The 15,132-nt window shown below is 40.8% G+C and overlaps 1 protein-coding gene across 4 annotated transcripts in view; it reads left to right on the top strand.

Annotated features, from left to right (window-relative positions):
• The first annotated feature begins 550 nt into the window (after positions 1 to 550).
• The window catches only part of DGKG (diacylglycerol kinase gamma), a 203,708-nt gene continuing 189,126 nt past the window's right edge, over positions 551 to 15,132 (top strand). For all 4 annotated transcript variants that reach the window (XR_008553826.1, XM_037525245.2, XM_054700424.1 and 1 more), the window contains exon 1: positions 551 to 734. The gene's annotated coding sequence lies outside the window, so the exon portion shown is untranslated. The remainder of the gene's footprint in view (positions 735 to 15,132) is intronic.

The raw sequence follows: 15,132 nt of genomic DNA, 5'->3' as shown, positions 1-15,132 counted from the left end.
TTTTCTGATTTGGTGGCGGTATTAAGGCCGCCTAGACTGGTTGAGATGTGAATATGCTCAACGGGGATTTTGTCAAACGGTTGTCCTCCGTCCCCGGGGTCAGATGTCTTCTGGCATCCAGCGGATACCCCCTCTGGTGCATCCTCTCTACACCTCTGAAACTCTAACTCCTCCCTCCTCAAAGCCCCATCGGTAGGATGTTAAGACACCCCTTAAAGATGCCAGCGTCCAAGTTGCATCAAAGGGGCTAGTGTTCCCACTAAGCTGATCCGCATTCATGTGTGTGCGTGCGTGTGCGCGCGTGTGTGTTTGTGTGTGGCGCGTGTGTATGCGCGCGCGCGGGAGTGTGGCGGGGGCGGGCTCTGCACCCAGGGGCAGGGCTCCGCGGTGAGAGTGGCAGCTGGACTTAGTAGGCTGCTAGGGGCAGGGAGCCGCAGTGCCGTACTCGCCCGCAGCAGAGCGGATTGCTTTGCAGCCGCGGAAAACCCACCAGGCAGAAGACCCCGGCGCAGCCCAACCTTACTCCGCCCCCACCCCCCCTACCCCCCACCCAAGCCCCGCGGCGCTCGCTCGGGCTGCCATTCCCTTCCCCAAGAGAGCAGCGCCGGCGGGAAGACGCCCTGACGCCAGCTTCTGTCCCCCTTCTGTCTCTCGGTTCCTCTTTCCTCCCAAGTAAGGGAATAAGCACCAAGGAGCGCTCCGGGGAGCCGCGCAACCAAGTGTTGCATGGTGAGGTAAGAAGGTGGCGGGCTCAGGGGAGGGGGTCTCGGGTTCCGGGGGCGCGGGCTGCAGCAACTTGGAAAAGGAGAGCAAAACGGTAGCCATTCCCGTGGCAGGGGAAGGGGCTGCAGCCAAGGCCACTGCGCTCACTCCGACGTTGCCACCTGCCGCAAAGCCCTTGCAGAAGGAGATCCCCCGCTGGAAGGGTGAGGGCACTGGGAGGGCCCCGGGGTGGGTCACCTGCTGGCTCTGTGATTGTGGACCTTCCAGACCTCCCAGGAGTGCTGGCGGGAGGCGGCCTCGCTCCAGGCAGTTGCCTGAAGCAACTAGTCAGAATTCTCTCGTAGACTTACCTTGGTTCGTTGGTATCCAGTTCGCCTTCTGCGTTGCAAGGAGAGGGGGCCACTTTTTCTGGGTCTGACTGCCAAAGCCTCTGGCCGTCCCGCGGGGTGCCAGGACTTGGGGGCACTCTACGAAGCCCCTGTGGGTAGGGGAGCTGAAAGGGCAGCCGAAGACAACACGGGCACCTTTTATAAATATCAGATAGAGGGATAGAGAGGCAAGCCAGGTAGAGCGCATAAAGTTGACCTATATAGTCTCCTAGTCAAAAGCGTGTGTGTGTGTGTGTGTGTGTGTGTGTGTGTGTGTTCGCGCGCGCTCGTGTGTTTGTGTGTGCCTGCCTGTCGAGGAGCGCGCACCCCGTATCACCTGTGGGGCTTGCACAAACTCCACCATTCCACTCACCCTGCATATTCTGCGATTTTCTGCCTTTGGTAGAGTGGAGTAGAATTTGGGGAGGGGGCTGTGGAGTACGGAGAAACCCTACAGGTGATTCCGATGCGCCGCCCCCAGCCCCGCCATCACTGCAGTGGAAAAGGTGAGACGGAGTGGGGAGCTTCTCCCAGATGTGAGCGATCCAGTAGCGGAACTCGGGGTGGCGGGCAAACCCCTCTCCCCGCGGCCCCGCGCGCAGCGAGGGTCTGCGGCAGCGGGGGGTGATTTGTGGCTGCGCCGCAGTGGCGCGCGGGAGAGCGCCAAGCTAGGGACGCGCTCGCTAGCGCGGCCGGCGGTTTCCTCGGGCTTCATTAGCATAGGATGACCTAGCTGTCCGGAAGGCGGGTGGGAAAGGGGAAGGTTGTTTGTCTTTCTGTCGTGTCCGGGGGTTAGGGTTTGGGGAAATGCACCTTGCGTCTGGAGGTGTGGATCAGGAGGAGTCACGGATGAGCACACAGAGGTTGGGACAGGGCTGGAACTGTTCCTCGGGTTTGAATTGGAATTGGAGGAGAATCTTAGTTCTTTCGGTGCCAAGGGGTCTTTGTCTGTAAAATACAACCTGCAAGCTACTTAATTGGAGCACAGGGCATCCTCGATGTCAGTGAAGGACATTAGATCATAGGGGGCAAAGGTCATCAAGGTTTGGTCACGTGCACACACACACACACACACACACAAACCCTATTTTTGTACTTTATATCCTTTTGTTCCACAGATGATGTCTTAAGGTAGGAAGGGGTTTCAATGTTTGTTATGTTAAAAAGGGCTGTGTTTGCCAGAGATTGTGTGCTGAATATAAATTATATTTATTAAATCAAGCTGCTGTAACCAAGCTAATTTCTCTATGGTATCTAAGATTTTTCTTTGACATCACTCTTAACATTTATATTTAGTGCTATAGGCCTTATTACAGGTGTTTGGTTTTGTTTTGTTTTTTTTTCCTGGGAGGGATTTGGGAGTGGTGAACAAGTAGATGAGTCTTCCTCATTACATTTTACAATTTTATGTAGATCTTTGGTTCAGATCAACAAAGGTCTGGAGAGAAAATAATAAACATCAGAGCGTCTTGGAATCTAGACTCTCAGAGATATGAGAATTAAGGGCTTCTATTCCAACTCAACCCCTCCCACAATTCTCCAGAGAGCTCTTCAGCAGGTTGGGAGGGTCCCATCAGCCCTGAACTCCCAGAGGTCCTGGCTGTGCACTTACGAGGCTCTGCCAGAGGAGAAACCCAGAAAGCAGCAGCTTTTCCCTCTTGTGCTCATTCCAGGAGAGGATACTGGCCCCCAGCTCCTCTCCTGGAGGGAAAGGGGAAGAAGTGAATTATAGTTTTATCACAGTAAAACTCCTTTTAAAAGCATTTCATCATCATGATACACCCTTTTGATATAAAAGCAATTCATGTTCACTGCAGAAAATTTGGAAAGTTGAAAAGTGTGCAAAGAATCAAACAAACCACTCCCAATTCCACCACCCAGATTGCATACTGTCAGTATGTTAACATTAACTTTCCATTATTTTTATGCCTTGAAATTGTACAATCCATACAGATCCATACAATCCATACATTTATTGGGTACCTAATCAATGTACTTTGCAGGTTAAGATATTTATATTCACTGTGTCATTTAACCCTCAAAAGTCACTCTGGGGAAGGTATTCTTATCAAATCCACAGAGATTTCAGTTGACTTGCCCAAGTCACATGGCTATTAAGTGGCAGAGCCAGGATTCAAAGGTACTACCACCTCCCTATCCAAACTCTGTAATAACTATTTTTTACTTACTTCAATGCATGTTTCTTTTAGATATTGTGGACAGTTTTTAAGTTATGATTTAATCAATATATTCTCGAATGTAACCCCAGGAAACCTGGAATCTTAGCTATCATCCATATTCCTAGAATCTTAGGTATCATCTCATATTCTTGAAAATGATTAGCAAATATGGCTGGAGTTTACTAAAACCTCAAGCTTTCTGACTTGTAGGCAGTTGCTTAGCCTCTGTAGATTTCAGCTCTCTGCACTTTTCTTAGTTACTCTTGTCGGAAAGTCCTTCATGAACATCATTTTCATGGCTGCATATTATTTGTTAAGCATTTAAGCTGTTTCCTGTCTTTTGCAACTACAAATAACTCTGCACAATGTCCCTGGGCAAAGTCTTTGTTGTACACATTTCCAATTACTTCCTTGGATAGATATCCAGAAGTGGAATCATGGGTTAAAGGGCATGAAATGTTTTATGGCTCCTAACATATATGAGTCACTTTTTGAAAAGGCCACACTAATTTACATTTGCACCCACCAGTCTAATCAGGGGACACCTCAGGGCTCAACTATACCAGGGCCTCACACTATCAAGTCAGACTACACAAACATTCCCTTGCCCTCAGGGAAGAAGGAATCATGATTCTCATCCTGCTTGGTACACACAAGCTTGTTAAAGAAAACCATATAATATATGACTGTACCTGTTTTTATGTGAGCCGGTGACAGTTGCAGAATTATTTGGTGAGATGTTACATATTAACTTTGAAGAAATAAAATATTGTGTAAAAATTGTAATTGGTCATAACATCCCACTTCTCGGTATACATAATTAAAACAGCCCTCATGAATGTGCCTCAAGGCCCTTGGCAGATTCAGCCAGCCCAGCCAATTAGTAAGTGGCTCTTCCCAAACCAGCCATATTCTCATAGCTGTTGGCTTCAAGACCCAACATTCCACAGCCAAAGTGCAGTGAGAGTTGATGTCACTTTATATTTAACTGAGTTTATCTACCCTTGCCACTCCCTGCAAAAAAAAAAAAAAAAAAAAATCCTAATTAGAAAGTACTAGTAAAACAATAAAAAATAAAGGTTATATATGCATCACCCCCAAAAATGTTCTCAGGTAAGGAAAATAATGGCAGCAGAAATTGAATTAGGCAATACCAAAGATGCAAAGGGGAGGTTTTCAAAGAAAATAAATTGGCCTTATCTATGAATTTCCCCTAAGACCATGATTGCCTCATGATGACCTCTGCTACCAGCAGTGGGTTTCAGGGCTAGTGACCCTGAAATATAACCTTTCATTGTAAATGGAATAAATATCCATTGAGTTCCAAGTATGAAATCTATTTATTCAAGATTCTGCCCAGGTCTTTAAAAATGTGCTTCTAGGACCACTTTGAGACGTTTCTCCCATAGCATCCGTACACACACTTTCCTTACAGTGGAGAAATTGCTTGCCTGCATATCCCCCACTAAACTGTGAGTTCCCTGGAGCAAAGACTGTGCCTAATTCTTCACTGTATACCCAGTACCCAAGATAGTACTTGTGCACAGTACACAATTATATGTGATAATGAACAGTTAAGTGTGTTTTCTGGGTACTTTATGTGAAACACACATGTTTGTTTATGTGTGTTTCACATAAAGTACCAGCCTGTCTGCTCAGGCTGTGTCAGAAATGTACCTGAGAGGGGTCAGGAGCTGTGCTCTTTCCACAGGTGACTATTTCTATTTTCATTTACTTCATTAAAATTAAATTAAAAATTCATTTCCTTAGTCACACTGGTCACATTTTTTTTTTTTAATTTATAGAGGCATGTTTTTTTTATTTATTTATTTATTTATTTATTTGTTTGTTTTGTTTTATACATGCACTGGGTACAGTCAGAAGCGTGGGAGGGTGAGAGAATTCACCAGAGCCAGAGCGGGGAGCAGAGCAGGCAGAAGGACCGAAGTACACTGCTGAGGGGAGCAGCGGGCGGCAGGAGAGGTCTGCGCGCCATGTGGGACCCTCCTCTGGTGGCCGGGGAGCAGCCGGGGATCGAACCGGCGCCGCAGAGGTTGCCGGCAGCTTCGCAACCCAGTGCTCAACCGCTGCGCCACCGGGGAGGCCCACACTGGTCACATTTTTAATGTTAAATGTCACATATGGCTTTTGGCCACATTCTGGAGAATACACATATAGGACATTTTCATCATCGCAGAAAATTCAACTGGAAAGTGTGGTTGGATTGTAAATTTGGTGCAGGCTCTGAGGATGAATCTCTATTTCACCATATCTCCTGTAACAGGACAGTGCCAGGCCAAAGGAAGATGAGGAAATTAAAGAAATGGGAGGAACAATGGTAGTAAATATAGTCGTAATGTTAGGTGTATCATTTATTGATGCTGTTTTGTACCAGTGTTGTGCTTTTATACATGTATTGTCTCATTTAATATTCATATCACTACAAGTCTGGTGTTAATCCTATTTCACAGATCAGGAAATGGAGTCTCAGAAATTTTAAATGTTTGTAAACTAGCAGAAGATGCTGAGGTTTTATTCTGATTTCAAAGTTCGTTCTTTTAGGTTGTTTTGTTTTATAAGCTAAATAAACGTTTCATGTGATCATTATAGATGTGAATTGCCATCATCTTGGCTTCCCAGAAAGTCAGAGAAAAAGTAATTCTGAAGTCTTTTTCAAAGAAATAATTGGTATAATGTGTGCATACTAATGGTATTTCACGAGTGAAATTTTTGGGAGCGGGGGAGGCTCTTAAAAGATTTTATAACTGGATGGGAGAGGTAGGAACTCATAATGTGTCTTGGCTAGTGGCCCAAAATGCAGGAGAGCATTCATGCTTCTCAGAGAGGCTGTCACTAACTCTGGAGAAGAATATTGTCTCACCCAGGGTTTCACAGCCATCAAAGGGCATAGCCATATCACCAGCATCACCAAATGGCATAGTCAATTAATGGCATAACCTTGCTGCTGACTCCCTGGCCAGTACCTTTCCATTGCTCCACTCTGCCTCACAGGCCATTGGCTTCAAGGTCCTCCCTATCATTATACTCTTGCCCCAGTTTTTTCTAATTTCTTTATTCTTAATGAATAAAAGTATTTCAAGGGAGAACTAATCAGCACCAAGCAGAGTGAGATTATCGTTTTCTTCATTCTGCATTCATACTTCTGTTAAACCTCTGTAAGTTTGGGGTCTCTCTGGTGGTACACGGGATTAAGCAGTGCTATGAAGCTATCCGCAACCTCCGCAGCATGTGTTCGATCACCGGCCGGCCAGGGAGATGCCCACATGGCTCGGCAGACCTCTCCTGTCTCGCCCACTGCTCCCCTCAGCAGTGTATTTCAGTCAGTCTGCTGTTCTGTTCCCCGCTCTGTCTCTGGTGAATCCTCTCGCTCCCGCACCTCTGGCCTGTACCCCAGTTCTTGTACGCATAAATAAATAAATCTTAAAAAAACTGTAAGTTTGAATTAGAAATCTATAACAGTAACATCTGTTGAGTTTAGTATCAAGTAAAAAAACCCCTAACTCTCTTTTAAATTTGCTCTTGATTTGTATGACCTTCCCACTCTGCTCTGTACTTGTATAAATGCTACCTGGGACCCAAATACAGAGCTTTTGCATCTATTCCTAATTTTATTTTGTTCATGTCATTCTATCCTGCCGGTTTGTCCAGATAGTTCCAGCTTTGGTTCTGTTATCCAGTGTGTTTACTGTCCATCTCAGCTAGCTTCTTGTAACCCCCAAATCTGAGCAGCATAAACTCTTGAAATAAGTCATTGATGAAAGTGATGAACAATAAAAGAGTTTGAGATATTCCACTATATGCTTCTGAAAGGCAATTGTAAATTCAGTAAAAAAAAAAAAAAAGTAGTATTTTAGAAAATGTGTTCAGCTTCTTATACTACTATTCAGTCCATTGTTTTTGTTTCCAAAAGATTATCAAAGGAATTTTTATCAAAGTTCTTAATAAAGACCAGATACTCTTTGTCACTGGTATCTCTCTGATCTGTCTGTCCAATAGCATTGTCCAGGAAACAATTTTCTTAGATATAAACGACTTTCAATTAACTCCTGTAGGTTCTTATGGATCATGACTTCAGTCCTAAAAACACATGCTACATCCTTTCCCAGAATATTTTCTGGGACTACATCAGCCGCTCAAGTCAAGAAATTTTCATAAATTATTTTTCCCATAGAAAACTGTATTTACTACAAAGGTGATGATGATGTGATGATGATGGTGATGATGATGGTGATGGTGGTTAGGAATTGTAATATTAGAGGTTCTGATAGTGGTGGTATGAGGACGGTTAAGATGATAGTGGTTGGTGATGGTGTTTTCCTTACAGTGTGATTCTGAACATATTAAATAGATTAAGGAGAGTGGTTTAGAGATCTCAATTACATGCTGTCTTAATACCATTGGATGTTATTCAATTAAGCCAAAAGACATATCAATTAAAGGCAGATCTAGCAATCTCTAGCTTCAGAGAAAATAAGATCAGGGAAGGAATTGAAAGAGTATCTAGTTTCAGATCTTCTTCTTAAAATGTGGGATCCTCCTTCAAAAAGGGAAATTCACTGTATAGGGTCAGACCACCAGGACAAGAACCAAGGTCTCCCATTTATCCTCACTGCTCCCCTCAGGATGCTTTGCATCTTTATTCTGAAAGAGCATAGACTTTATTTTCTGCAGAAATGTTCATTTTCCTTTTTAGAAATAACCTTTAAAGTCATTGATGCCTCAGTGAAAATTAAAGGTTCTTTGCTGGCATTGTGATTTGAAAGGAACAAGGAGGCAAAAGCTTAAGGACTCTCATTTTCCAGGTGGAAAATGGAATCAAAGGATCTCCAAGACAGAACAGGGACACAGAGAGAAAAGGTTTAAGTAAGAAAAAACAGTAAAGATCACAATAATAGTCACCATTACTTACATGTTACTATGCTTATAAAATAGCAATGTGTTCATGCCCATAACCTCTCCTGAGTCTAATCACAAGCGTGGGTCAAGCAGCATGGAGGCCACTGGCTTCATTCACTAGTGTGATTTCACCAAAGCAGGGGCTGTAGAAGCTATATCATCTGTGGGGTCTAGAAGAGTCTGTTATGGCAAGAAAAGGGACAAAAGATCAAACCGAATGACACACAAACCCCAGATCCTCCTGGACAGCTAACCCTTTTGGGTTCATGGCTCTTTTCTGGGAGGTTTACATGGAGAATTCTCTCCTCATAAACAGTGTCATCTCTACAGGAACCAAGTTCTCTTTTTCTTGATGGCTGATCTGGTACGAAAGTTCCAAGAAGTCAGGGGTCAGCAAGGCCACTTTGAATTCATAGATGCTGAAATACTTGAAATACTTTGTGCCAAATGTTTTTGTTCTGTGCTGCATTTCTTCACTTCTCTACTCTGGGAGGCCAGGGCACTTTACCAGCTGCCTTGGTATCTATGTTTTTCAGTTTAAATGTAAGAGCTAGATAGAAAAAGTTCTCTCACTCTCCCAGAGGGCCAGAGTGTTCCTTCCAGAATACTTCAGAGCCACCGAAATGGGTGCTTTCATGCAGTCCCTCACACACCCCATCCCAGTGCCTTATCAGTGATGACATTAGTGATCCTCAGAACCGAACCCATGATACCCACTGGGGGAAGTCACCCACTCCTTCCTTTTCTCATGCCAGAACGTCCTGCAGGCCTTGGCTCATCTCAAAGTGTTCTTTTCCCACCATTAGGAAGCCAGTAGCCATGCATTCTTATAATTAGAGAAATCCCTGTTCCGCTCCAAAACTCCCATTGCTACTAATCCCTAAATTATGCAAATCATGGCAAATGTACCCCTGAGGAGATTTACCCAATTATTTAATAAACATTAAATCAGCAAATATGTATTTGCTCAGCACAGGACAAGTTTCTGGGGATAGGACCAATGGATTTCCAGGAGCTGGGTGGCACTGAGTAGAATAGTGCCAGAAAGAGGTTATGTAGCATTTTCTTTAGATACAGTTCAGAAGAGGGTCACTTTCCCAGCCTAGGAAGGTATTTTACCAAGGAGGTCGGGTAATATTCTCTGGAGTAGATGATCTTCAGCTGAAATTAAAGGACAAGAACAAATTAAAAGATGATCAGAATAGGGGCAAGACATGCTAGGGAGAGGGAGAAGTGTGAGCAAAGGCTCAGAGACAGTGCTTGTCAGTGTTCAGTGTTGCTAAAACTGTGAGTTGAGAAGTCTGAAAATGTGAGGGAAAAAGTCCCACTCAAATTAGAGTATGGATTTCTCTCATGGCCAGTGTGGGCCAGTGAGAATTTGTGAGTACTAACTTGGTCAGGTTTTAAAATTAGGGCAGTTGCTGTAGCTGCAGTGTTGTGAGAGTAGAAGAGAGGAAGCAGGACCACCCGCTGGGAACTTAGCTCATCTGAGCACTGAAGGGGGTAGTATGGAAGAAGGGAGGGACACAATCCGGAAAAGCTAATAATTGAGTGGATGTGAGGGCAGTGAGGGCGTACAAGAACCAATGGTAACTCCCAGACTCTACTTTCTGAACCTAAAAAGTTAGTGGTTCCATTGACCAAGAGAATCAAGGAATAGGAGCATGAGTAGGGTTCCATAATGAATTCAGTTCAGGCATGCTAAATTTGAGGTGTGAGCAAGAGACCCTGATGGAGGTGAAGATGTGGTTGGTAGATAACTATATGGTAGAGACACACAGTAGGGAATCATCAGTATAAATGGTGGGTGAATCCACAGGAGCTGATGAGATCATGGGAGATTCCAACTGGCAAAGGATGCCAATATAATCCACACATCAAAAATCTTGATATTCTGCAATAAAGAATGTTATGGGCCTCCCTGGTGGCGCAGCAGTTACAGCGCTGGGTTGCGAAGCTGCCCGCAGCCTCTGTAGCGCGGGTTTGATCCCTAGCCGCCCTCCCGGCAAGGGTCCCACATGGCACGCAGAACTCTCCTGCCACCCACTGCTCCCCTCAGCAGTATACTTCGGTCCTTCTGCCTGTTCTGCACCCTGCTCTGGCACTGGTGAATTCTCTCACCGTCCCACCCTTCTGAGTGTACCCAGTGCTTGTATAAATAAATAAATAAACAAACAAATCTTTAAAAAAAAAGAGTGTATACAATAGAGTGTACACAGTTGAGGGACAGCCCAACCTACCCATGAGTCACCAGAGGGGCAAGAAAAGTTGCCCTGGAGATGAAGATGAGGGGATTCCTAGAATTTCACTAGCCTCTCTAAGGTAAACTTACAGAAGCTGCAAAGAATGGGAGGAATATTTGCAAATCACAGGTGATCACTATCAAAAGGGAACAAGCTGAGATTAAGGAAAATTGCCAACTTTAAGATAAAAAATACTGTGCAGAATTCAAATCATGTAGTAGAAGTATGAGCATTAGAAAATGCAGAGAATTGAAGATTTTCAAATTCTATTAGTAGAACACAGAGGAAATGATATCATGAAAGAACAATCGAAGCTACTTTTAACACATTAAAAATAAAAATATAGGAGGGAAGGAAGAAGATGAAAACAAGGTGGGGGGAGGACAGGGACTCTGGTGGAGGACCATAGGTGCTTTGGTGGTGGGAGAAATGTGGTGACTACACATGAGGAGAGAAATCGTAAACTGTCAAAAACTAACAAGGATATAAGGAAAAGGCACTCCTTAAAAATAAATGAATAAAAAATACAATTTTTAAAATATGGGAGAAGAGAAGATGAAAGATGAATTCTAATTAAAATCACAGACAAATATTTTCCTGGTTTCAGTTCAAAATAGTCCACTCTGTACGAGGAGAAAATAAAGGTATATTCTGGTGAAAGTTATTAGTTTATAAGAATAAAAGATCTAGTGGCATACAATTAGAAAAACAATATTTTATTTTAAAAAGTGTCAGACATTCTGTAGCACTAAATCACAGAGGAAGTTGATATATGACTATAGAATTTTGCAGTAATAAGCTTGGGATTCAGAATTCCTCAGTAATAGACAAGGTTAAAAAGAAGATATTCTCAGCCCTCAAAAAGTATGCAGAAAGTAGGCCACTGAATTTTTTTTACAAGGAAAGTATTTACTCAAAACTCTTCGATCAACAAGGAAATTAGTGACCATTAAAACTGGGTAATGCAGAAGATGTAATGTAAAAAAGAGGAGGTGAACAATGAAGCCAGAAGTCAGTCATGGACTTAACATTTAAATATTATTAATATGGTTATGAAACAATGAAACTGTCAAAAATCATTCTCAATAAAAATGATACATTAGGCATTTAATGATAATAATCTGAGTCCAAAAATGCAGATCACTCCAGGAAAAACCCCTTGGAATGCTAGATTTCTTTTATACTTAGGAAGAAAATGAATATAAAATACATTTTTAAATAAGAAAGAGATTAGATGAGTACAAAATTAGAATTGTGATGTTCAACTTCAGAATTAAGAAGGAGATTTAGAATGTTATAGCCAAGATGAAAAACTAATAAAAAAAAATAGCAAGGAAGCGTAAAAGAAGATAAAAGTGAGGTCAAACCTATTATCACATTAAGTGTGAATAGTTTAATCATTTCTATTAAAAGATAAAGAGACATGGATTAGGCAAAAAACTAATTCTAAATATATGCTGTTTTAAACAAAATGGGACAAAAGGAGGGGGGAAAGGAAAGGGTATAGATATACCAGGAAAATGTAAGCCAAAGAGAGAAGACCAATATTAATATTAGACAAAGTAGAATTGAATGCAGGAAGCTTTAAATTATGCATTAATAGTGACTAAAAGATATAAACCATTAGAAGACATAGGATACGTGGGATATTTTTATCCCAAATAACATAAATAGCAAAATATCTAAAATGAAATTGGCAATATGTACAGAAGGGCTTAACATATTCCATCAATCTTCAACATATTGAGTGACATAAATACAAGAGTATATAAGGAATCTGAGGATAGAATGAAATTGATTCAATTCAAGAATGTAAAAATATACACATCTGTTAAAATTCTATGAAGTATTGAGAAATTTTGATCACATTGTAAAGAAAATTGTGATGTATTTTGAAATGCAGAAATTGTTTTGACTGTAAGAGGAAAATAAAGCTGAAGTAGAATTACTATAGAATAATATATTCTAGAAACTCGATGTAGCCTGGGACCTGTGCACATCCATCTGCCACTATTCATTCAGCATTCAGTGAGAACAAGACCCAAGACCTGTTATTTGACAAGCATCAAGTCTATAGAATGCTTCCTTCTTTAAGACTGAGTAAAGAGTAAAACAGATGGCAACTAAGGAAAATGGCAAGACAAGAGAGTAAAGAATAGCATACAGAATGAAAATGATTGAACTCCTCCAGCTGGACCAAAAAGAACATTTTAGGAGACTAGAATAATCTTTAGAGGGCAAGATGCCTGGCCTTTACAAATCAGGAGAGAATGAGAATAGACCAAGATGAAAATGAAATAAGATATGCAAGAATATGAATGAGATATGAGGATTGCAAGGATGCCAAAACACAGTAACAGATAGAATTAAAATCTATTAGGTGGAACTAATGAGCTGAGTGAGCTTCTTCTATAGAAAATAAATCATGTTTATGGAGGAAGTAATGATATTAAGTATAGGTAGTTAATACTGAGGTCAATTTTAAAAGTTATCTGAATAAATATTGTAGATCTAGTTTAAAAGTTACGCAAAAGTAAAATAGCTGAAGAGAGAAGATAGGCATTTTATAAAAAATTTTGAAACAACATCTGGTTTTAACATTCCAAGTTATATTTTTGAATGTAGCATTCATTTAGCATTTACGGTAAAGCATAGGACAGTGATATAAAATGTTCTGAATTTCTTGGTTCAACTATAAGAGTCTTTTAATTCATGATATTCAAATTAAAAAAAAAATCATAGAATTCCTTTTTCCATTAACCTAGCTTCCAAACCAAGGGGTCTAAGAAAATGTAACCATAGTCATCCCTAAAACAAAGTCCTGTATAAAAATTAAAAATAAAATGCTGAAGAAAGGTATAGCAGGTAAATGCAACAAACACTAAAGCAAAAGTCATATTAGTCTATTACAAAATGAAATTCAAGACAAATATAAAATAAGACAATGAGTACTGTTTTATAGAACTGAAGAAGCCAAGTCACAGTGAATATATACAATAATGGAAGTAAATGCATCAATAAATGTTGATTAGATGAAAAACTAATGCTGCATCTAAAAAATTTTGCCAAAAATGGTGAAACATTTCAAAATGTCTCTATCATAGGCTTTATATATCAGGTCAACAAACAAAAAAATATATATAAATATAGAAACTGTGTGATACAATGAACATGATTTTAAAATGTTGCATAATACCCACAATTCAAAGAATTAAATTTCATTTCCTGGGCTCATGAACATTTACAAAAATTAGTTATGAGGTTTCACATAAAACTTCAGCAAGTTCCTCAAAGCAGAGATAGTGAAAGTAATTGTCACTAACCATTAGAAATGAATAATAATTAAAAAAAACCAACATGGGGGACAAACAATAAATTGTGGTCCATTCATGCAATAAAACACTACATAGTCATGAAAACCACTATTATATGTAGAAGAATGTTTAATAACCATCAAATAGTGGTCATCATATGCTGTTAAATCAAAACAGTCCAAAGATAAATAGAAGTTCAAAATTTTCAATGAGTATTCACCTACACATGGGAAATTTATGAAAAGAATTTTTAGCAAAATATTATTGTAGTTATAGTTGGTGATGAGATTGTATGAGATTTTTGTTTTAAAATCATTCTGAAATATGATTTTGTTCTTGACTAAGAGTAAAATCATTATCATACTGTTCACAGTTTGTAGAACCTGTAGTCTTCTCTTTTTGGTAATGAAAACAAAATTAGATTTCTTGCTACTAGTCCTTCGTCTTTTTGATGTTTGCAAAAATTCTTCAAAGAGTGTAAGTGTGGTTCAGTAACTGCCACTGGAAGTTCTACTGGTCATCCTTGTTCCCAAGCTGTGGAATAAGCTATTCTTTGCTCTTCCTGCCCTAAAATTAACCAATACCCCAAACTTTCCCCAAGTGTATTTTTTTGTCACTCAATATTTTCAGATCATTTTGAGCTTTACTTTATGATGCAGTTCACTCCAGTATGCTGTCTTTCTCTGGAGTCCTTGATTGTGTGTCTTTCCCTTCTTTATTTTCTGAATGTCCTTTTCAGATATGAATTTATACTTTTTTTTTGTAAGGACCATTCCTTTGTCTTCTTTATTGAAATTATTTTTTAATATCTTCCATTTCTTATTGAATTTACCTCTTTTTTATGTCTCATGTTTTCCACCTCTCCACTTTGGGAGAACTTCAGTCTTCCTTCCAATTTAGGAGAACTTCAATCTGCCCCCTTCTAGAATCTTCTAGAATCATAGCTTTCTTTTTTTTTAACTTTTGGAAAATATACATTCATTAATCTACAGTCTCTGGCTATTTACTACAGCCAGGCTTCTCCTTCTTACCCAGCTTGATCTCTGAGTTGGAGAGGCTTCTTTCTCCTAAGATGTCTCCTACATCTGCTTCACCAAGCAGAATCTATTGGTCAGAATGAGGTCCAGAGGATTTCATCCAATTAAATTTCTTTATTCCCTCTCAACAAAGGAAATAAAAAAACACTTTTCTGATGCTCTACTTTTAATCAAATGAGGCTCTCTGCAAATGTTTATCCAGGACAGGTCCCCTTTTACTGCTCCAATGTCCCTTGTGCCAGAATAGTAATGGCTAGGAATATATCCTCCATTTCCCCCTTGTGGCCAAGTGGCCTTGATGATATCACACGTGCTCCTCATCCTTTTCTGCTAACTCACAAGACAGTCTA

Source organism: Talpa occidentalis, unplaced genomic scaffold, assembly GCF_014898055.3.
Source record: "Talpa occidentalis isolate TD23 unplaced genomic scaffold, MPIMG_talOcc4v2.1 talOcc4.4, whole genome shotgun sequence".
Classification (NCBI taxonomy): domain Eukaryota; kingdom Metazoa; phylum Chordata; class Mammalia; order Eulipotyphla; family Talpidae; genus Talpa; species Talpa occidentalis.
Note: the sequence above shows the minus strand (reverse complement) of the source record. Positions and strands in the feature narration are given on the sequence as shown.